The sequence below is a fragment of the Ranitomeya variabilis genome, chromosome 1 (assembly GCF_051348905.1).
Source record: "Ranitomeya variabilis isolate aRanVar5 chromosome 1, aRanVar5.hap1, whole genome shotgun sequence".
Classification (NCBI taxonomy): Eukaryota; Metazoa; Chordata; class Amphibia; order Anura; family Dendrobatidae; genus Ranitomeya; species Ranitomeya variabilis.
In genome coordinates this window covers 125,586,536-125,612,175 of record NC_135232.1, presented here as the reverse complement: position 1 = coordinate 125,612,175, position 25,640 = coordinate 125,586,536, and positions in this window count along the sequence as shown.

The window sequence follows — 25,640 nt, the reverse complement described above, 5'->3', positions numbered from 1 at the left end:
TGACCAGCTGTTCTGGTTAGATCATTAACAAATTCCACATACAAAAAGAAAGATCCCCATATTATAATGATGATATATTTGGCACAACACCAAAATCATACATAGGGTATATTATGTGTAAAAAATTCATTGTATATGTGAAACATTATATGAAAAAATATACTAGACCCCCCATAAAAACACTATACGAAGGATGCAACACGAATCTATATGTGATCTATCTACGCGCACAGACCTGTAAATTGTAATCCAAATTTAAACCCCCAGGATAACAGGAACCCAACTTGGAGATCCACTCAAGTTCCTTCCGCTTCAACAATTGGACTCTATCTCCACCCCTACGTAACAGGGGTACACTATCGATAACCCTAAACCCTAAACCATTGATATATGCCTTGCCCAAAATACACAAAGACTATTCGAATCCTCCCGGTCGCCCTATCGTTTCGGGGAGAGGTTCGATTTTTAGTCAGGCGGCGATTTTTTTGGACAAAGTGTTGACACAGTTCGTATCTAGTGCTAAATCTTATATCCGGGACACTGAAGATTTTTTGGACAAAATTGAGAATTTAAAAGTGACGGCTGATACAGTTCTGGTGTCCTTTGATGTTGTCTCCCTTTATACTTCTATAGAATATGAGAAGGGATTGGCAGCCATTGATGTGGTGCTATCGGGCTCTGGCGTGGGGCTGGGGTGTGCACGTCTGGTCCTCCAGCTGATGGAGTTCATCCTCAGAAGGAATTGCTTCCTTTTTAGGGATGACTACTACCTGCAGCTGAGAAGTACCGCCATGGGGTCCAATGTGGCCCCCACGTACGCTAACATCTACATGGCAGTACTCGAGGACCAGTACGTGTATGTTTCCCGATTTTGGCCCCGCGTCCAGGCCTGGTGGCGCTACATTGATGACATTTTTGTTGTATGGGAGGGTCATATTGATGAGCTTTTGGAATTCCATCAGGAATTGAAGAGTATCTATCCAGAACTTGACTTTACGGTGGTATACTCGCACGAACGTGTCCAATTCCTAGACAAGATGGTCTGTAAAGACGGGTCTACTCTGAAAACTGATCTTTTTGTAAAAAATACAGACAGGAATAGTCTGCTTCAATTTAATAGCCATCATCTGCAAAAGATGGTTCAATCGCTGCCATGGAGTCAGATGCTTAGAGTGCGTAAGATTATTACGGATGACTCACTGTTAGACACCAGGCTAGAGGAGATGTGCAATAAATTTCTTGATAGAGGTTACCTACATGCCAGTGTAAAGGAACAGCAGAATAGGGCAAGGGAGACATTGAGATCTGATGTGAGAAAAAAGAAAGTTAAGTTTAAAGAAAAACGCATGCCGTTTGTGTCCACTTATAATACAGCCAGTGGTTATATGAGGAATATAATACTGAAGCATTGGCATATTTTACAACAAGGACTACCCGGGATTGATGAATTTACCCGTCCTCCGCTTTTGTCCTACAAAAGAGGACGTAATCTAATAGATAAGCTAGTTAAATCTGATGTAGGTCCAATAATTGTGGACACTCAAAGTACTCTATGCCCCCCTAAATTTGGGAATTTTCCCTGTTTGGGGTGTGTATGTTGTGGCAATTTGGTGAAAGGGGAATTTTTTAATCACCCCCACACAGGTAAAAATATTCTTATCAAGGGAAGATACACATATACCTCGAGCTTTGTGATATACCTCATTACATGCCCATGTGGATTAACATACGTGGGTGAGACCACGATGCAGATAAAGGCACGCATCAGTAAACACAAAAGCACTATTAGGACCAAAAAGATTGATAATAATAATAATAATCTTTATTTTTATATAGCGCTAACATATTCCGCAGCGCTTTACAGGTTGCACACATTATCATCGCTGTCCCCATTGGGGCTCACAATCTAAATTCCCTATCAGTATGTCTTTGGAATGTGGGAGGAAACTGGAGTACCCGGAGGAAACCCACGCAAACATGGAGAAAACATACAAACTCTTTGCAGATGTTGTCCTTGGTGGGGTTTGAACCCAGGACTCCAGCGCTGCAAGGCTGCTGTGCTAACCACCGTGATCTACCAATACCCAAGCATTTCATTGAGAGTGGTCATGCAATTAGTCAACTGTGGTTTAGGGTTATCGATAGTGTACCCCTGTTACGTAGGGGTGGAGATAGAGTCCAATTGTTGAAGCGGAAGGAACTTGAGTGGATCTCCAAGTTGGGTTCCCGTTATCCTGGGGGTTTAAATTTGGATTACAATTTACAGGTCTGTGCGCGTAGATAGATCACATATAGGTTCGTGTTGCATCCTTCGTATAGTGTTTTTATGGGGGGTCTAGTATATTTTTTCATATAATGTTTCACATATACAATGAATTTTTTACACATAATATACCCTATGTATGATTTTGGTGTTGTGCCAAATATATCATCATTAGAATATGGGGATCTTTCTTTTTGTATGTGGAATTTGTTAATGATTAGTGTTGAGCATTCCGATACCGTAAGTATCGGGTATCGGCCGATATTGCCTGTATCGGAATTCCGATACCGAGTTCCGACATTTTTGTGATATCGGAAATGGGAATCGGAAGTTCCCAGTGTATGGTTCCCAGGGTCTGGAGGAGAGGAGACTCTCCTTCAGGCCCTGGGATCCATATTCATGTAAAAAATAAAGAATTAAAATAAAAAATATGGATATACTCACACCTCCGGCGGCCCCTGGGCCTTACCGATGTAACCGGCAGCCTCCGTTCCTAAGAATGAGGAGTTTAGGACCTGCGATGATGTCACGGCTTGTGATTGGTCGCGTGAGTGTTAGGATATGGATCTCTGTAATTTGATCTGGATTGCAATGGGTGCTTGTACTGAAACACGAAGGCAGGACAGTAGTGATGGGCGTTTATTTACATTTTATGTGACGCCCCCGGCAAGCGGTGTTTCGGTCATTATCACAACACCGCATGCTGTGCTTTCTGTCATTGTTTCTATCATGGAAGCACAGAGTATATGGTTGATGTGCTCGTGTTGTGACCAACACCGATAATTAGACAGTGCACTGGCCTGAGTGGCTACAACTTAGCGGACATCTAGGCATATATTACTCTTTCTATTTAACAGGTTGCTGTGTATCATGGCTGATGACCACTTGGATAGGTGGGCGGGTACCTTTTGCAACCATGGCTGCGTTATATGTGCTATACATAAGTCCTGGGCACAGTTGCATGTAAGTTTTTGTTTTTTATTTTTTGCCTCGGTTGTATGATATTCCGCTTCAGTGTGAGTTACGTGCATTGTATTGCGAGTCCTTGATTCCGCACCACTACGTGTGTTTTGCTGCTCTTTGACACTCACTGTGTTGCTTAGAAACCGGTGGGCGTGCCATGCCGGCGTCATAGGTTTGGTCTTGTGACTCGGTCATGTGACCGGTGTGTGTGTGTGTGCCCATTGCTGGACGAAGCAGGCAGCTGGACAAAGATGATGCGAGTTCTGTTACATGGAGGTTAGAGCGATCGGGTCACATGAGCACTCGATTTATGGTTCTACATGAAGATCCTGGATTGGATCTGGCTAGTCAGGCTCTTTTGTGTTACTTTTGATGATTGGGCTCCAGTATACTTGCTCTGATTTGCGCTTGCGGGGTGTATGAATAACAAGGGACCGCATTGGTGGATCACACAGCATGGCTGCTACAGCGTCGATGAGTGGTGGGCTTCACTGTTTACATATATTTGATTCCCTACATGTGTTCATTATTACAGTTCTGGGTTCCATTATGTGCTACATTTAATGTATAAATTGTGATGTGTAGTTTTTAGTGTTCAGCGATACCTTCCGATATGCAAAGGTATCGGTATCGGATTGGATCGGCCGATATCCAAAAAGTATCGGACATCGCCGATACCGATACACGATACCAATGCATATCAATGGGACACAAAATATCGGAATGGTTCCCAGGGTCTGAAGGAGAGGAAACGCTCCTTCAGGCCCTGGGATCCATATTCATGTATAAAATAAAGAATTAAAAAAAAAAATATTGATATACTCACCCCTCTGATGGCCCCGGCTCTCACTGGTCCAAGCGTCTGCCTCCGTTTCTAAGAATGCAGAGTGAAGGACCTTCGATGACGTCGCGGCTTGTGATTGGTCGCGTGACTGCTCATGTGACCGCTAACGCGACCAATCACAAGCCGCGACGTCATCGAAGGTCATTCACTCCCTGCATTCTTAGGAACGGAGTCACCGCTAAGCGCCAGGGTCCGCCGGAGGGGTGAGTATATCAATATTTTTTATTTTTATTATTTATTTTTTACATGAATATGGATCCCAGGCCCTGAAGGAGAGTCTCCTCTCCTCCAGACCCTGGGAACCATACGCACTGCACACTTCCGATTCCGATTTCCGATATCGCAAAAATATCGGAACTCGGTATCGGAATTCTGATACAGCAAATATCGGCCGATACCCGATATTTGCAGTATCGGAATGCTCAACACTAGTAGTTTTTAATCATCGTATTGTAAATTTTATATTGTTTTTGCGATTATTGAATTTTACTATGTAAATCTTGTGGGCGGTCTGAGGTGCGATGATTGGTTCAGTGATGACCAACTTCCTATTTAAGGCCCCCATTTTGTCAATATGGTATGCTTGATAAAGACCCATTTGGGTTGAAAAGTCGCATTTTATGGCACAATAAAGAAGAATTTTTTCACTTTCATCTTGATTGGATGCTGTCCTTCACTTCAACTTACAGTCTGCAAAAACATCTGGGCCTGTGAACAGCACCATAGACTGTAATGGAAAAGAAATAATGAAAACCACAGATAGAGCATGTATGTGAGAAACGAACGTCTGAATGAGACTTTACTGTCATTACTGTGCCATAACATGTACATGACCATCAATCAGCTATGTACACGTCAACCAGCGTCCTATATGGCCTATTCACACAGGAGGACACACTTCTCTGTGCACACAGCGACTGTTAACATGCGTTTTGTGCATGTACTGTAGAATGTCCTGTTCTCAGGAGTGCATGTCCTGTTTACCAGGGTAATATTCTACCAAGAACCTTGATTTTTAAGCTGGTTAAAAATGGTCGCACGTGACTAATAATCATTTTGTTCTTACATCAGGTGATTACTGACCTATTTAAATGAGCCAATAATCTGGAAGACACACTCTTACAATCACACATTTCATGATTATTAGTTCATCTAAATTGGCCATAATTCAGTGGCTGTTAGCTATGCAGGTCCACAACACAAAACATTTTGGTTGTTTGCTGCTGACCTGTACTTAGACTATCTAGAGAGCAAGATTACAGAAGTTACAAGACGTGGGCCTGTGTTCTTAAAAATGCCAGGGCTGAATTTCAGTCCCAGTCCGGCCCTGGCATTGATCGCTATTTAAATTACCCCCTTTGGCGCTGATTAGTCAGAAACTATTGTTCAGCCAATCAGCGACAAAGGAGTTAATCAGTTGATATCACGGTCACCCCACCCATTGTGACAGCTGTGATTGGTGCGGTCTCGCACAGCACTGATCACAGCATATCATATGTTTTTTGTTTTTTTTTTACTTTTCTGACATATTGCTGTGATTGGCTGGTCAGAATTGACCAGCCAATCTAAGCAATCACCAATGTGGGGGGATAGTACAGACCCCTGGGGTGATGTGCAGGGAAGGTCTGTTGTCAGGGACAGCAGCAATCTTAATCCAGTCACCGTGCAATGCAGTGTGATGACCGGAAATGGCAGCGCCGTACCTATACTGCTCTTTGCGGGAACGCATCCCCCACGGAGCAGTATATGTATGGCCAGGCTTGGACTGGCCCACAGGAGAACAGGAGAATCCTTCGGTGGTCCCCTGTGATAGAGTGGGCCACCACCCTCTTGTATGAGCAGTACTTGGCACAATATACTTGACTCACTATTTACAGACAAAAGGCAGCATCTTATTCATTTAACAATCTACCCAGTTCATTGTTCTTTAAATTTATGATTGAGGATAATGTCATATTTGCATGTATCTGAAAAGGGGGGCCCTGGAGTTGGTTACTGGTGGGCCCTCGGCACTCCACTCCAACACTGTGTGCGGCGCTTGTCGGGAAGGAGTTAAAATAAAAGGATCCCAATCATATAAGAGGTCCATATATGGTACTTTGAAAAGCAAAATTGGATAACATATTTCAAGTATTTATTACTTTAATAACATTTTTACAATCACTGGAGTGAAAGTTCTAAAATGTTCTATAAATAGAGGTCCTCGAATTCCACCATGAAGCTTGACAACACTTGTTTTGTATCGTAGATAAGTGTGCATATGCTTGACAATACTTCACTGTTTTCAAAGGAAAATCCTGAAAGTAAATTGCTTTACTCTGTAATTACTGGTATCCTCAATGGACATGTTCCTCAACATCAGGAGACAAGCATTTTTTTATTTTTATGTAAAGTGATATACATGCTAGCATCATTTTTAATTATGCAAATACGGCCATTCAGTTTAGTTTTATGAGTGTCATTATTTAAATGAGTTTTAATGTTAAGTGCAGCTTCTGGGCAATTCGTGTATTCCTGAGAATCCTAAAACTATTGTAATTGAACCAATTCAAAGCTGTGTGCCCTTTAATGTCCTTCTAGAAACTGTACAAAATAATGTGTTACATCTTTCCTCACCATATCTAAACATGTTTTATATTTTCTCACTGGAACAATTGAAAATAATCCATGTATTTAATTACTTGATTGTGAAGGATAATATAATTTATATCTTCTAGCCATTAAACAGGTACATACATCTCAATGAATATTTTTAATCACATATTATTATTGTAATAAATCATTTTTGCTAATAAACTTTAGAAAATTTAATTTTCTGAATAAGAGTTAGCAGAGTTTATGAATAATTTAGCCTCATTTCTGTATTTCTTTTTAGTATCTTCTTGACAAAACATAAAAATAAAATAATTGAAACAAATGACCACCTCCAATTAATCGTAAGTCATACATAGCTTAAAAATGTATATGTGTTAGCAACCAAGGCTTGAATGGTCATCAGGCTAATCTGACAAAAGCCAGATGGGCCGGTCCAGCCATGAGCCGCATCAATTGTGACACTATTAACAATATTGTCATCCTCAGGACGCTGATACTGTCAGCAGCTGTGGTGTAGCACAAAGTCATCATTCCATGCTCCGTCACTTATTGCAATAGGCCTGATGAAGAAGTCTGTTGCACTTCGAAATGTTTTGACTAAATAAAGCAAAACCACATGTACTTTTGGTCTCTATTTGGATTTATTAATAATGAGCGAATATATTTGGCATAATTAGTTTCTCCCATGTGCTATTCATTACTCAGTCAATAATTAGCTATTCGCCTCAGTATATTCGCGTGACACGCCCAGCATGTTTGGCGAGTGCAATGCAAGTGTCAAGTGTTTTTCAGGCGAGTAAAATCCAATTTTTTACACCGAGCATCCGATTTACATCCAAATGCAGTGCAATTGCTATCCGATTGCAATGCGATTTTAACATGAGCTTTTACATAGAGAATTGCTCTATGTCCTTTACACATCATTTTCAAGGGAAATATTGTTCAAAACACACACATACATATATGCACTGCTCAAAAAAATAAAGGGAACACTTAAACAACAGAATATAACTAAGTAAATCAAACTTCTGTGAAATCAAACTGTCCACTTAGGAAGCAACACTGTTTGACAATCAATTTCACCAGCTGTTGTGCAAATGGAATAGACAACAGATGGAAATTATTGGCAATTATCAAGACAAACTCAATAAAGAAGTGGTTCTGCAGGTGGGGACCACATCTCAGTACCAATGCTTTCTGGCTGATGTTTCGGTCACTTTTGAATGTTCGTTGTGCTTTCACACTCGTGGTAGCATGAGACAGACTCTACAACCCACACATGTGGCTCAGGTAGTGCAGCCCATCCAGGATGGCACATCAATGCAAGCTGTGGCAAGAAGGTTTGCTGTGTCTGTCAGCGTAGTGTCCAGAGGCTGGAGGCACTACCAGGAGACAGGCCAGTACACCAAGAGATGTGGAGGGGGCCGTACTAGGGCAACAACCCAGCAGCAGTACCACTACCTCAGCCTTTGTGAAAGGAGGAACAGGATGAGCACTGCCCGAGCCCTGCATAATGACCTCCAGCAGGCCACAAATGTGCATGGTCTGCACAAATGGTTAGAAACCGACTCCATGAGGATGGTCTGAGTGTCCGACGTCCACAGACGGGGGTTGTGCTCACAGCCCAACATCGTGCAGGATGCTTAGCATTTGCCACAGAACACCAGGATTAGCAAATTCGCCACTGGTGCCCTGTGCTCTTCACAGATGAAAGCAGGCTCACACTGAGCACATGTGACAGATGTGACAGAGTCTGGAGACGCCATAGAGAGCGATCTACTGCCTGCACCATCCTTCAGCATGACAGGTTTGGCAGTGGGTGAATAATGGTGGGGGGTGACATTTCTTTAGAGGGCCGCACAGCCCTCCATGTGCTCGCCAGAGGTAGCCTGACTGCCATTAGGTACCGAGATGAGATCCTCAGACCCCTTGTGAGACCATATGCTGGTGCAGTTGGCCCTGGGTTTCTCCTAATGCAGGACAATACCAGACCTCATGTGGCTGGAGTGTATCAGCAGTTCTTGCAAGATGAAGGCATTGAAGCTATGGACTGGCCTGCCCCCGACCTGAGACCAATTGAACACATCTCGGACATCATATCACGCACCATCCACCATCACGTTGCACCACATACTGTCCAGGAGTTGGCAGATGCTTTAGTCCAGGTCTGGGAGGAGATCCCTCAGGAGACCATCCACCGCCTCATCGGCAGCATACCCAGGCTTTGTAACGAGGTCATAGAGGCACGTGGAGGCCACACACACTGCTGAGCATCATTTCCTTGTGTTGAGGCATTTCCACTGAAGTTGGATCAGCCTGTAACTTCATTTTCCACTTTGATTTTGAGCATCATTCCAACTCCAGACCTCCGTGGGATATTAGTTGTGATTTACGCTGATAATTATTTGATTTTATTGTTCTCAACACATTACACTATGTAATGAATAAACATTTACAACTGGAATAATTCATTCATTGATATCTAGGGTGTGGGATTTTAGGGTTCCCTTTATTTTTTTGAGCAGTGTGTATATATATATATATACATAGATATACACTCACCGGCCACTTTATTAGGTACACCTGTCCAACTTCTTGTTAACACTTAATTTCTAATCAGCCAATCACATGGCGGCAACTCAGTGCATTTAGGCATGTAGACATGGTCAAGACAATCTCCTGCAGTTCAAACCGAGCATCAGTATGGGGAAGAAAGGTGATTTCAGTGCCTTTGAACGTGGCATGGTTGTTGGTGCCAGAAGGGCTGGTCTGAGTATTTCAGAAACTGCTGATCTACTGGGATTTTCACGCACAACCATCTCTAGGGTTTACAGAGAATGGTCCGAAAAAGAAAAAAAATCCAGTGAGCGGCAGTTCTGTGGGCGGAAATGCCTTGTTGATGCCAGAGGTCAGAGGAGAATGGGCAGACTGGTTCGAGCTGATAGAAAGGCAACAGTGACTCAAATCGCCACCCGTTACAACCAAGGTAGGCCTAAGAGCATCTCTGAATGCACAGTGCGTCGAACTTTGAGGCAGATGGGCTACAGCAGCAGAAGACCACACCGGGTACCACTCCTTTCAGCTAAGAACAGGAAACTGAGGCTACAATTTGTACAAGCTCATCGAAATTGGACAGTAGAAGATTGGAAAAACGTTGCTTGGTCTGATGAGTCTCGATTTCTGCTGCGACATTCGGATGGTAGGGTCAGAATTTGGCGTAAACAACATGAAAGCATGGATGCATCCTGCCTTGTATGGAGCATCTTTGGGATGTGCAGCTGACAAATCTGCGGCAACTGTGTGATGCCATCATGTCAATATGGACCAAAATCTCTGAGGAATGCTTCCAGCACCTTGTTGAATCTATGCCACGAAGAATTGAGGCAGTTCTGAAGGCAAAAGGGGGTCCAACCCGTTACTAGCATGGTGTACCTAATAAAGTGGCCGGTGAGTGTATGTAGCACATATACATATTATATATATATATATATATATATATATATATATATATATATATATATATATATATATATATATATATATATATATATATATATATACATTATATCTATAAATATAGATATAATAGATAAATAGAAGAAAAAAATTAAACAACACCGTATAGATGAATTCATGGAAGAAGAAAGAAAAGAAAAAAGGAGGCTGCACTCCAGTACTTGATGAAAAAAAAAGTGGACTTTATTAGCCCATATGGTGAGGCAAAGTTGTGGCTGTGGTCAGCCTTTCTCAAACATCAACCCCCAACTATCACCCCACTTGCCACCACTACAGGGCAAGTAGAAAAAAAAGCACCACTACAGGGCAAGTGGGAAGAGCGAGTTAAAGTGCCAGAATCTGTGGATTTTAGAAATGTGACTTTTCTGGGACAGCTGGGAGCTGTTGCTTTTTGCATGGGGCAGTATTCATGGCCCCTTCCTAGGATATTAATATCAGCCCGCAGCTGTCTATATAGCCTTTGCTGGTTATCAATTATAGGGGGACCCTTTGTCATTTTAATAGCCAGTAAGGGCTAAGACTACAGCTGTTAGCTGGTATTAATAGCCTAGGAAACTCAATGGGTATTAACCACTTCCCAGGCTATAAACATCAGCCCCAAGCTGTCAGCTTTCCCTCTGCTGGTTAAAAAAATTATGTGGGAGCCCACACCATTTTTTCTGAAAAATAACCTTTTAATAATTAAGTATATGTACAGTAAGCTGCAAACACACTGTACTAATTGTATTTGTCACTGACATCTGTATGTCTATTATATGTGTATATACTGTATGCAATCCATCTATTTTATGCTGTCGGCTCCTGCTGTGATTTTACAGTGTGTGTCTGCTAAATTGCAGGCTTCTATCTATCTAGTTAATACATATATATGTATAAATATATATATATATAACTATATATATAAAACTCAAAATCTGCAGCAGCCCGCTCTATACAAATCCACAGTTCTCACCTGATTTGGGTAAAATTTGGTATGCCCCCTCTCCACTCACAGAAGCAGAATACTGAGAACATTACATCTCGCTAGCGTCTCCCTTTCATGAGATTGGGGCTTCCAAAGTTAGGTCCTATACATATAATGGAGAAATGTGAAATCTGTAGTAGCCCGCTCTATACAAAACCACAGTTCTCACCTGATTTGGGTGAAATTTGGCATGCCCCCTCTCCACCCACAGGAGCAGAATATTGCGCACATTGAATCTCGCTAGCTTCCCCCCGTAATGAGATTGGGGCCCCCGAAGTTAGGTCTTATACATATAATGGAGAAATGTGAAGGTGAAAGTAGAAGTGCTGAGGGGAAAACAACAGTTGTGACTGACAGGGACAAATTATAGCGATGACACCAAAGAGTCGCTGCAAAAGGGGCCGCACCACCACACACAAACATTTCACAAACACCATACAAACATCAACAGACAGCACACATACACCAACCCATAAGCACAACACAGATGCCAGAACACCGCACAAACACCAGACCACTCTAGACACATACAGCACAAATACCACCTCACAAATACCAAAATATCACCCCACACTCACACACACATGCAAGGACCACACACACATTCAAACACACTCAGATGGATACAGCCTTCGCAGACGGATGAACATTACTGAGCAGCAATATTGGTTAGTCGAAAAATGCCTCATAGTAAGATTGTCATTATTGCTTACTATACAGGGAGCTTTCACTGAAGCTGCTGAGGTAAAGTGAAAGCTGAGCTCTGATTAGTTGCTGTGGGCAACTAGACAAGTCTCAGTCATTACTGAGATGTGAGCTTCTGTAGGTCATAGTAATACTGTGTGAGGCAGGGGTCCCCAACCTTTCTTACCTTGAGAGCCACATTCCGCTATGAAAGTTGGTCAAGAGCCACAATGCAGATAAAGACATAGTCAAACCAATTTACTAGTAAAAAACAAGAAACAAATGGAAACTAACATGTAGTTAGTAGTAGAACTTCAACAGTGCAATGAAACTTGAAAATGTCCAACTTAATAGTTCAGTGTGAAATCTGGCACTGCATGTTTTCGGTTTAGCAGGCAAAAGGGAATATCTTGGCAGGATTTATTTTAAAGGAATTCTGACATCACAGAATGACTGTTGAAAATAAGTCCTGCCACTTGGAGTATAAGGCCGGGGTCAGACACAACATAGAAAAATACGGTCCGTATTTTACGGCCGAGATACGCAGAAATGTTCCCTGAACAGTGATCCGTATGTCATCCTTAGGCAAGGTGTGGCTGCGCATTTTGCACATGTAAACCTCCGTATGGCGAGATTTTCTCGCCGGCTTGCAAAATTGACATGTAATGCATCCATGGGCTCAAATATTGGTGAACATTGACATGCTACGCAGCTACGGAAAAAAAATGCTGCGTTTCCACGTGGAATTTTCCACAGCATGTGCACAGCGGATTTTGTTTGCCATAGGTTTACATACAACTTTACATGGTACTGTACACTGCATGGAAAACTGCTGCGGATCTGTAGCCAAATCCGCAACGTGTTCACATACCACAGGATAATTTTTCCGTCACTTAAGAGAACCTGTCACCCCCCCAGGGCCTTTTAAGGTAAAAGAGCCACCTTCAGCAGTACTAAGGCTGCATTCTGTGAAGGTGGCTGTCATGTTTTTTTTTATCCCTATTACCCCAGAAATACTGAATTTTATAAATTTCGCGCCATACCTGTTTTGAGTCAGGGAGGTGTTTTCTCTCCGACTCAAGCACCTTGCATCCATTCATCATGCCCCTCTAGCCCCCGGGAGCCTCTGTCTCCTCATATCAGCGGCGCCTGCGCTGTACAATCATTATTCGGGCATGCGCCATCCACTGATGTACTGATATCGCGCCTGCATGTAGCAGAGGCCCCAGATCCCGCCCTGCAGTGTGTTATGATTTTTTTCACACTGCGGGGCTGGAAATCTGGTGCCTGCACAGCGAGTCTCTCTGCACCTGTCCCCATCTCCTTTCACCTCTTTCCGACATATTACAGGTGCAGAGATCCGCACTAGACAGGCAACAGATTCAGCCCCGCAGGAGGGAGATGGGGACAGCCGCAGAGAGACTTACTGCGCAAGCGCCAGATTCACAGCCCCGCAGTGTGCATAAATCATAACCTACTGTGGGGTGGGATCTGGGGCCTCTGGTACATGCAGGCCTGATCTCCATACATCAGTGGATGTAAGTTCCAGGGCAGCGCGCACGGTGCATGCCCGAAAAATGATTGCACAGCGCAGGGGCCGGTGACGTGAGGAGACAGAGGAGGCGGCGCCCGGGGGACTGAGGGGGATGATGGATGGCAGCGAGGTGCTTGAGTCAGGGGGAGAAAACATACCTCCCTGACTCAATACAGGTATGGCGCGCAATTATATTTGTATTTCTGCATTACTCCTGATAAAAAAAAAAACATAACAGCCACCTTCAGAGAATGCAGCCTTAGTGCTGCTGAAGGTGGCTCTTTTACCAATAGGTAATGGGGGGTTGACAGGTTATCTTTAAAATGCTTGTTAGGACACTTATATATACTTATGCTAAGACTTAGCTAAGTGCTTTACTTGGACTAGCCTGCCCTTCTATCCGGATTCCGCAATCAGTGACTGCATTCACACCTGCGCGGGTCACTGTGCTCTATAGAAGCTGCAGTAACCAAAGTCTTGCGAGATTTGTGAAGTCTCGCGAGACTTTGTGCGACTTTAACAGATCACAGTGACCCGCTCCACTGCGCAGGAGTGAATGCGGTGGCTGACGCTGGAGGAGCGGCAAATTACGGGGCAGGCATTGCAAGCGGCGGGGCGGCTCCTTTCACACATAGCAGGAGCAGGTGGTGGGCGGGTATTACAGCAGGGGGGCGGGTAATAGAGCCGGCGGGGCGGCTCCTTTCACACATAGCAGGAGCAGGTGGTGGGCGGGTAATACAGCCGGCAGGGCGGCTCCTTGGGGACTTTTTTCAGTGACCATCGGTGAGCCACATGCCTGGAGCAGGCGAGCCACATGTGGCTCGCGAGCTACGGGTTGGGGACCCCTGGTGTGAGGGCTGCTCTGTATTTACTATTTATCCTATTACATATTTTATCATTGGCAGGTGAATAATAAAAGGTCATAATACTAAGGACTTTTTTTTTTAAATGCCGCCCAAAAAACAACCATCTATTGGGCAAGTTCAACCAAAAGTTAAGAAAGCAAAATTGTGTCAAAGAGCTGAGACAAGTGAACAACGTGACTCACGGCTTGAAAAGAAATGGATAAGACAGGCTAAATGTAAGTATATGCAATCACCTCAGTGACATATTAAATGTCAAATGGTGTGGCTAGGAATGGCCCAGCCAGAAAATAAAAGGCAAGCACCTGCTCCAAAGAACATGAATGAGAAGAGAAAAAGAAGCACTCAGGTGAATATAATAAAAGGCATATGTTTATTGAAAGTTCGACTAAAAATAGTACATATTCAACGCAACAGTTAACATCAATAAATATGAAACAACAGCAGGATAAGAGCACGAAAACACAGGGTAACACAGAACCCCAATGACCAAATGTACATGGAGACCATAAATATATAAAGTGCCAGCGCAATTATGAGTCCATTTACAGTGGTAAGAAACCCCAGATAAATGTGCAGAGAATGATAAATAATTGATCAAAAAATCAAAACGGAGGTGAAGCTTACCGGAGGCAGAGGTAAAGGAAAACCCTGGGCCAGGTGTGATGAACCCTGATGCACATTTCATGTGTGAAAAGCACCGCTTTTTCAAGGAGAGTATGTGGGTAGTGCGAGTATGACCTTTTATGGCGGTCACATGATTGAATCAGAGCCAATGATGGTAGTTTTATGCGGCTCATGTGCACGACTTGACCCAGCTCTCGGCAGATACAGCAGAGGCATCAGGCATTACTACACACACGCGGGGAGGAGCAAGTTCCCAGGCACACGAGGAAGGCCAGTGGATTCCCTGCCGTACGGCGGAGATCAGAAACGGTGGCACGTATGCACACAACCACCATATCATCAACAAAGCATTAAATATATGAACAGTATAACAAGATAATATATGGGCAGGTATCAAAAGAAAATTGAGGGATGAGTCAGCCAATCAGATGGAAGGAGCTTATAATTAGACGGAGTCACAAAGTCACACTGCAATGATGAATAAAAAGAGAAAAACTGAATTAAAAGAAATTAAAAACAAAAACATAAACACCCAGACAAGGGTGTCAGGGAACAGCAAGGAAGAAGGATTTTATTAAGTACATATATACAAGGATCAAACATAAAAAAGGCATTATGAAAAGGACAAAAACATCAACGATTCATTTAGAACCCTAGGGGTCATGATGTCTAACCTCACAGTCCATTTGGCTTCTACCTGAGCCAGAATTCTTTTATAATCGCCACTAGAGTTGAGCGACTTTCATTTTTTTAAGATCGAGTAGGGTTTTGGGAAACCCGATTTTGTCCAGAGTCGAGTCGAGTGCAGTCGGCCGATTGTCGCTAAAAGTCGGGGATCGACCGAAACACGAAACCCAATGCAAGTCAATGGGGAAGCATAGTTGGCAGTGAGTGGAGGCCAGGAAAACACCTACAGTGCCCATTTTAATGCCAAAAACATCCATTCTTGTTTCTGAAGCTTGTCAATCTTAATTAACTTTATAATAATAGTTGGGCATAGGAAATTGGGGGTCATTTGGCAAAAGTTGTGGGGGGAGTAGGGCTGGCTCAAGTTTTTCGTGGGCCCAGGAAATGCGGACTACGTCACGGCGGTGTTGCAGGGAGAGGTAAGTATTTCAACGTTGCAAGTGCTGTGATCCTGAGCAAGCAGGGGGGGCCCACTCGTTCGCATTGGCACTGGCACAGGGCCCCTCAAAGTACGGCGGTGTGTTTGCATGGCGGGGGCGCCTCCCACCAGCAGCGACACTTTTGCGTACTCTGAGTGGCCCTGTGCCAGTGACGTCGCCAACGAGTATGCCCCCCGCACCTGATGAAGGAACCTGCACTTTCATCTGCACCTTCCTCTTTGTCCCTGTGTAAGGTGGTATAACATGCGGGAAGGGGAACCTTACTTTCAGCAGGGTCAGATTCTGGCTGTGTAGAGTACAAGGGGAATGTAGTGGTCTAGGTCAATGTACCAGCAGACTCATCTAGCAGTGGCTGGGCAATGGGCAGGATGAGGAGGAAACAGATATAGGGCCAAAGAATAAAGTAGGCTAAATGCAGATCAAAATTGGTAACAGGACTAAACAGGCAGCATTGCTTTGTTCAGTGGAGTAGCAAACCCAAGAGCAGCAGACACTGTTTCAAGGGCCTAACCACACTAGTAGGCCAAATGCAGTTTAATATCTGATAGTATAGGCCGAAAGCCAGAATGTGGAAGCTCAGCTTTGTTCAGTTGAGGACAACACCAGGCAGGGGCAGACAGACACCTTTAGTAGGCCGGAACAGCCAATTGCATTTTTAAAAATGGTAATTTGGAACTGAAGGTTGAAGCTCAGCTTTATTCAGTTGAGGACAACACCAGGCAGGGGCAGACAGACACCTTTAGTAGGCCGGAACAGCCAATTTTTTAAAAAAACAGCAGTTAATAAGAGGCAGAAGGTAGAAGCTCAGCTTTATTCAGTTGCAGCTTCTTGGCAATAATATAAAGAAGACGCGACAGGACAACACTCGGTGGATGCCATATCTGTGTTTTCAATGGAAAAAAACCTTTCAGTTAACTACTTGCAGGAGAAAGTTTTTGTAGCTGGTGGCCAATTTTTTTTAAAAAAAGCAGTTAATAAGAGGCAGAAGGTAGAAGCTCAGCTTTATTCAGTTGCAGCTTCTTGGCAATAATATAAAGAAGACGCGACAGGACAACACTCGGTGGATGCCATATCTGTGTTTTCAATGGAAAAAAACCTTTCAGTTAACTACTTGCAGGAGAAAGTTTTTGTAGCTGGTGGCCAATTTTTTTTAAAAAAAGCAGTTAATAAGAGGCAGAAGGTAGAAGCTCAGCTTTATTCAGTTGAGGACAACACCAGGCAGGGGCAGACACCTTTAGTAGGCCGGAACAGCCAATTTTTTAAAAAAACAGCAGTTAATAAGAGGCAGAAGGTAGAAGCTCAGCTTTATTCATTTGAGGACAACACCAGGCAGGGGCAGACACCTTTAGTAGGCCGGAACAGCCAATTTTTTTTAAAAAAAGCAGTTAATAAGAGGCAGAAGGTAGAAGCTCAGCTTTATTCAGTTGCAGCTTCTTGGCAATAATATAAAGAAGACGCGACAGGACAACACTCGGTGGATGCCATATCTGTGTTTTCAATGGAAAAAAACCTTTCAGTTAACTACTTGCAGGAGAAAGTTTTTGTAGCTGGTGGCCAATTTTTTTTTAAAAAAGCAGTTACTAAGAGGCAGAAGGTAGAAGCTCAGCTTTATTCAGTTGCAGCTTCTTGGCAATAATATAAAGAAGACGCGACAGGACAACACTCGGTGGATGCCATATCTGTGTTTTCAATGGAAAAAAACCTTTCAGTTAACTACTTGCAGGAGAAAGTTTTTGTAGCTGGTGGCCAATTTTTGTACTGTACCAGTTTTTGTTGTATGTGTTTTTGTTTTTAATGTTAAAATGTCTGCATTTCATATCTCTCCAGTATTTTCTTTTTTATAAGCAAAATACTGCAGTTTTAAATCGGTTACATGGATACACAGGCAGCATTGTTGTCAGCGGGGGAGTATTTAAAGTAGGGACCGCAGACAGGCTATCAAAGGCCTAAAATAACAAACAATAGGCTCATGGCAGTTTTACATCGGTTACATGGATACACAGGCAGCTTGGTGGTCAGTGGAGGAGTATTTAAAGTAGGGACCGCAGACAGGCTATCAAAGGCCTAAAATAACAAACAATAGGCTCATGGCAGTTTTACATCGGTTACATGGATACACAGGCAGCTTGGTGGTCAGTGGAGGAGTATTTAAAGTAGGGACCGCAGACAGGCTATCAAAGGCCTAAAATAACAAACAATAGGCTCAAGGCAGTTTTACATCGGTTACATGGATACACAGGCAGCTTGGTGGTCAGTGGAGGAGTATTTAAAGTAGGGACCGCAGACAGGCTATCAAAGGCCTAAAATAACAAACAATAGGCTCATGGCAGTTTTACATCGGTTACATGGATACACAGGCAGCTTGGTGGTCAGTGGAGGAGTATTTAAAGTAGGGACCGCAGACAGGCTATCAAAGTCCTAAAATAACAAACAATAGGCTCATGGCAGTTTTACATCGGTTACATGGATACACAGGCAGGCAGCTTGGTGGTCAGTGGAGGAGTATTTAAAGTAGGGACCGCAGACAGGCTATCAAAGGCCTAAAATAACAAACAATAGGCTCATGGCAGTTTTACATCGGTTACATGGATACACAGGCAGCTTGGTGGTCAGTGGAGGAGTATTTAAAGTAGGGACCACAGACAGGCTATCAAAGGCCTAAAATAACAAACAATAGGCTCAAGGCAGTTTTACATCGGTTACATGGATACACAGGCAGCTTGGTGGTCAGTGGAGGAGTATTTAAAGTAGGGACCGCAGACAGGCTATCAAAGGCCTAAAATAACAAACAATAGGCTCATGGCAGTTTTACATCGGTTACATGGATACACAGGCAGCTTGGTGGTCAGTGGAGGAGTATTTAAAGTAGGGACCGCAGACAGGCTATCAAAGGCCTAAAATAACAAACAATAGGCTCATGGCAGTTTTACATCTGTTACATGGATACACAGGCAGCTTGGTGGTCAGTGGAGGAGTATTTAAAGTAGGGACCGCAGACAGGCTATCAAAGGCCTAAAATAACAAACAATAGGCTCAAGGCAGTTTTACATCGGTTACATGGATACACAGGCAGCTTGGTGGTCAGTGGAGGAGTATTTAAAGTAGGGACCGCAGACAGGCTATCAAAGGCCTAAAATAACAAACAATAGGCTCAAGGCAGTTTTACATCGGTTACATGGATACACAGGCAGCTTGGTTGTCAGTGGAGGAGTATTTAAAGTAGGGACCGCAGACAGGCTATCAAAGGCCTAAAATAACAAACAATAGGCTCATGGCAGTTTTACATCGGTTACATGGATACACAGGCAGGCAGCTTGGTGGTCAGTGGAGGAGTATTGCAAGGAGTGTCTGTCCCAGTACTCCCAAAATATAAATAGATGTTAATGTCTCGCAAAACAACCAAAAAAAAAAAAAAAAAAAAGGTGGCAAACTTAGGTACAGGGGTGGGCTCATCTGCTGAGTTTCTGACATAGTAATTTGGCAGTAACTATTTAATGGTGCCAATATAGGACACAGACACAGACTACTTTAAGTTGCATCATAGATGTCTACAAATTTGTATTGTCAGTGCCAGACATTGAATGATGTCAGCGAATAGAATAAAGATTGGTGGAGCTGTGCGACATAATTTTGCACGTGGTAGAGCACAGTTTGAGCTGGGGGAGGGGGGAACTCTCTTGAGGCAGGCGGGACCGCCCCAGGGCCCCTCATGTTACAACGGTGTGTCTGACGTTGGGTGCGCACCACCACCGCCAGAGACACTACATTGTACTATGAGGGACCCAGTGGCAGTGCCGTCGACCAAAAGCGGCCACACCCACCTCTTCAGACAAACAGCAGTCTCACGGGTGCTTGCGCCAAGTCGCGATACCACGGCCCCGTGTGGGGAGTTTGGCCATTTAGGGAGGTGTAAACATGTCGTATGCTGGACAATCAGCTGCAGCAAATTATACATTAGAAAAGTAATTCACAGTAGTCCACAGGCAAGAGCTTTTCATAGGAAAGCTAGGTGTCGGCCGGGCAAGGTGGGGCAAAAGATTTCGAAATCCAGTTGTGGTTCATTTTAATGAATGTTAGATCGTCAACATTTTGGGTAGCCAGACGAGTCCTTTTTTCGGTTAATATTGAACCTGCAGCACTGAATACTCTTTCTGATAGGACACTTGCTGCCAGGCAAGCAAGCTCCTGCAATGCATATTCTGCCAATTCTGGCCAGGTGTCTAATTTTGATGCCCAGTAATCAAATGGGAATGACGGTTGAGGGAAAACATCGATAAGGGATGAAAAATAGTTAGTAACCTTACTGGACAAATGTTGTCTCCTGTCACTTTCAATTGATGCAGCAGTACCTGTCCTGTCTGCGGTCATAGCAAAATCACTCCACAACCTGGTCAGAAAACCCCTCTGTCCAACGCCACTTCTGATGTGTGCACCCCTAACACTCCTAGTCTGCTGCCCCCTGGAGCTCGTGTGAGAACGATCACGTGCGCTGTGTGCTGGGAATGCCTGAAGCAAACGGTCAACAAGAGTTGATTGTTTGGTTGCTAATATTAGTTCCAAGTTCTCATGTGGCATAATATTTTGCAATTTGCCTTTATAGCGTGGATCAAGGAGGCAGGCCAACCAGTAATCGTCATCGTTCATCATTTTCGTAATGCGTGTGTCCCTTTTTAGGATACGTAAGGCATAATCCGCCATGTGGGCCAAAGTTCCAGTTGTCAAATCTCCGGTTGTGATTGGTTGAGGGGCAGTTTCAGGCAAATCTACGTCACTTGTGTCCCTCAAAAAAACAGAACCCGGCCTTGCCACGCAACCAATTTCCAGTGCCCCCGGGAAAGCTTCCGCATTAAAAATATACTCATCCCCATCATCCTCCTCGTCCTCCACCTCCTCTTCGCCCGCTACCTCTTCCTGTACACTGCCCTGACCAGACAATGGCTGACTGTCATCAAGGCTTTCCTCTTCCTCTGGTGCAGACGCCTGCTCCTTTATGTGCGTCAAACTTTGCATCAGCAGACGCATTAGGGGGATGCTCATGCTTATTACGGCGTTGTCTGCACTAACCAGCCGTGTGCATTCCTCAAAACACTGAAGGACTTGACACATGTCTTGTATCTTGGACCACTGCACACCTGACAACTCCATGTCTGCCATCCTACTGCCTGCCCGTGTATGTGTATCCTCCCACAAAAACATAACAGCCCGCCTCTGTTGGCACAGTCTCTGAAGCATGTGCAGTGTTGAGTTCCACCTTGTTGCAACGTCTATGATTAGGCGATGCTGGGGAAGGTTCAAAGACCGCTGATAGGTCTGCATACGGCTGGCGTGTACAGGCGAACGTCGGATATGTGAGCAAAGTCCATGCACTTTGAGGAGCAGGTCGGAGAACCCAGGATAAGTTTTCAATAAGCACTGCACCACCAGGTTTAAGGTGTGAGCCAGGCAAGGAATGTGTTTCAGTTGGGAAAGGGAGATGGCAGCCATGAAATTCCTTCCGTTATCACTCACTACCTTGCCTGCCTCAAGATCTACTGTGCCCAGCCACGACTGCGTTTCTTGTTGCAAGAACTCGGACAGAACTTCCGCGGTGTGTCTGTTGTCGCCCAAACACTTCATAGCCAATACAGCCTGCTGACACTTGCCAGTAGCTGGCCCATAATGGGACAACTGGTGTGCAACAGTGTCATCTGCCGATGGAGTGGTTGGCAGACTGCGTTCTGTGGAAGAGCTGTAGCTTCTGCAGGAGGACGAGGAGGAGGAGGAGGAGGGGGTGCGAACGCCTACAGCCAACTGTTTCCTAGACCGTGGGCTAGGCACAACTGTCCCGAAATTGATGTCCCCTGTGGACCCTGCATCCACCACATTCACCCAGTGTGCCGTGATGGACACATAACGTCCCTGGCCATGCCTACTGGTCCATGCATCTGTAGTCAGGTGCACCTTTGTACTCACAGATTGCCTGAGTGCATGGACGATGCGCTGTTTAACATGCTGGTGCAGGGCTGGGATGGCTTTTCTTGAAAAAAAGTGTCGACTGGGTAGCTCATATCGTGGTTCAGCGTACTCCATCAGGGCTTTGAAAGCTTCGCTTTCAACTAACCGGTAGGGCATCATCTCTAACGAGATTAGTCTAGCTATGTGGGCGTTAAAACCCTGTGTACGCGGATGCGAGGATAAGTACTTCCTTTTTCTAACCAGAGTCTCATGTAGTGTGAGCTGAACTGGAGAGATGGAGATCGTGGAACTTGCGGGTGTGCCGGTGGACATGGCAGACTGAGAGACGGTTGGAGACGGTATTGTTTCCACCGGTGCCCTAGATGCAATATTTCCTCCTACAAAACTGGTGATTCCCTGACCCTGACTGCTTTTGGCTGTCAAAGAAACCTGCACAGATACTGTCGGTGGTGCGGAAAATGGTGGCCTTACAGTGACGGAAGGGATGTTGCGTTGCTGACTAGCTTCATTGGCCGAGGGTGCTACAACCTTAAGGGATGTTTGGTAGTTAGTCCAGGCTTGAAAATGCATGGTGGTTAAGTGTCTATGCATGCAACTAGTATTGAGACTTTTCAGATTCTGACCTCTGCTTAAGCTAGTTAAACATTTTTGACAGATGACTTTGCGCTGATCAATTGGATGTTGTTTAAAAAAATGCCAGACTGCACTCTTCCTAGCATCAGATCCCTTTTCAGGGATTGCAGACTGAGCTTTAACCGGATGGCCACGCTGTCCTCCAACAGGTTTTGGCTTTGACACGCGTTTTGGGCCAGATACGGCCCCTGCAGATGGAACCTGTTGCGATGTTGATGCCTGCTGTGGCCCCTCCTCCACCTCCGCTTCTGAACTACTGCCGCCTGCACCCTGTTCCCCCAATGGCTGCCAATCGGGGTCAACAACTGGGTCATCTATTACCTCCTCTTCGAGCTCGTGTGCAACTTCGTCTGTGTCACTGTGTCGGTCGGTGGTATAGCGTTCGTGGCGGGGCAACATAGTCTCATCAGGGTCTGATTGCGGATCAGTACCCGGAGAGGGCAATGTTGTGGTCTCAGTCAAAGGAGCAGCATAGTACTCTGGCTGTGGCTGTGCATCAGTGCACTCCATGTCAGAATCTACTTGTAATGGGCATGGCCTGTTAAGTGTTTCACTTTCTAAGCCAGGGACGGTATGTGTAAAGAGCTCCATGGAGTAACCCGTTGTGTCGCCTGCTGCATCCTTCTCTCTTGTTGTTGTTTTTGCTGAGGAGGACAAGGAAGCGACTTGTCCCTGACCGTGAACATCCACCAGCGACGCGCTGCTTTTACATTTACCAGTTTCAGAAGAGGAGGCAAAAGAGCTAGAGGCTGAGTCTGCAATGTAAGCCAAAACTTGCTGTTGCCGCTCCGGCTTTAAAAGCGGTTTTCCTTCTCCCAGAAAAGAAAGCTTTCGAGGCCTTGTGTAGCCAGACGACTAAACAGGCTCCACAGCTCCAGACTTAGGTGGAATATTTTTATCCCCACGACCACCTGATGCTCCACTACCACTACCATCATTACCAGCTGACAATGAACGCCCACGGCCACGACCTCTTGCACCAGACTTCCTCATTGTTTGAAAAACTTAACCAAAGTAACTTTATTTGTTGCTGTCAAACAACTTACATGGTGAGCTATAACTTCAGTATGATTTCAATATCCCTTAACAGGTTGGTGAGACCACAAGGAAAATCAGGCACAATGTTACACACTCTGTTTTCTGTGGCACCAAATCACAGAGATGACACACACGCAGGACTGTCACTCAAGCACAAATGTCAATATTAATCTCCCACCTATTTTTTTTTTTCCTCAGGGAGACTTTAGAAACCAAATAAGATAAAATGTTTTTTTCAGGGACAATTTAGAAACGAAATAATAAAAAAAAAAAAAAAAAAAAAAGGCTTTCTATGGCCCACTGAATGAGAGATGGCACACACAGGAGTGGCACACAAGCCCTGACTGAGGCCAATATTTTTCTCCCACTGATTGATGGAGTTTTTTTTTTTAAGGTAGATTTTAGAACCCAAATCAAGCAAAAAAAAAAATAGGCTTTCTATGGCCCACTGAGTGAGAGATGGCACACACAGGAGTGGCACACAAGCCCTGACTGAGGCCAATATTTTTCTCCCACTGATTGATGTAGTGTTTTTTTTTAAGGTAGATTTTGGAACCCAAATCAAGCAAAAAAATAAATAGGCTTTCTATGGCCCACTGAGTGAGAGATGGCACACACAGGAGTGGCACACAAGCCCTGACTGAGGCCAATATTTTTCTCCCACTGATTGATGGAGTTTTTTTTTTTAAGGTAGATTTTCGAACCCAAATCAAGGAAAAAAATAAATAGGCTTTCTATGGCCCACAATTTGAGAGAGAGAGGTGGCACACCCAGGAGTCAAGACTGGCACACAAGCTGAAAGGGCAATATTAATCTCCCACTGTTTTTTTTTTTATTTTTTTTTTTTCAGGGAGACTTTAGAAACCAAATAATAAAATAAAAAAAATAAATAAATAGGCTTTCTATGGCCCAATGAATGAGAGATGACACACACAGGAGTGGCACACAAGCCCTGACTGAGGCCAATATTTTTCTCCCACTGATTGATGTAGTGTTTTTTTGTTAAGGTAGATTTTCGAACCCAAATCAAGGAAAAAAATAAATAGGCTTTCAATGGCCCACTGAGTGAGAGATGGCACACACAGGAGTGGCACACAAGCCCTGACTGAGGCCAATATTTTTCTCCCACTGATTGATGGAGTTTTTTTTTTTAAGGTAGATTTTAGAACCCAAATCAAGCAAAAAAATAAATAGGCTTTCTATGGCCCACTGAGTGAGAGATGGCACACACAGGAGTGGCACACAAGCCCTGACTGAGGCCAATATTTTTCTCCCACTGATTGATGTAGTGTTTTTTTTTAAGGTAGATTTAGAACCCAAATCAAGCAAAAAAATAAATAGGCTTTCTATGGCCCACTGAGTGAGAGATGGCACACACAGGAGTGGCACACAAGCCCTGACTGAGGCCAATATTTTTCTCCCACTGATTGATGTAGTGTTTTTTTTTTAAGGTAGATTTTAGAACCCAAATCAAGCAAAAAAATAAATAGGCTTTCTATGGCCCACTGAGTGAGAGATGGCACACACAGGAGTGGCACACAAGCCCTGACTGAGGCCAATATTTTTCTCCCACTGATTGATGGAGTTTTTTTTTTTTAAGGTAGATTTTCGAACCCAAATCAAGGAAAAAAATAAATAGGCTTTCTATGGCCCACAATTTGAGAGAGAGAGGTGGCACACCCAGGAGTCAAGACTGGCACACAAGCTGAAAGGGCAATATTAATCTCCCACTGTTTTTTTTTTATTTTTTTTTTTCAGGGAGACTTTAGAAACCAAATAATAAAATAAAAAAAATGAATAAATAGGCTTTCTATGGCCCAATGAATGAGAGATGGCACACACAGGAGTGGCACACAAGCCCTGACTGAGGCCAATATTTTTCTCCCACTGATTGATGTAGTGTTTTTTTGTTAAGGTAGATTTTAGAACCCAAATCAAGCAAAAAAATAAATAGGCTTTCTATGGCCCACTGAGTGAGAGATGGCACACACAGGAGTGGCACACAAGCCCTGACTGAGGCCAATATTTTTCTCC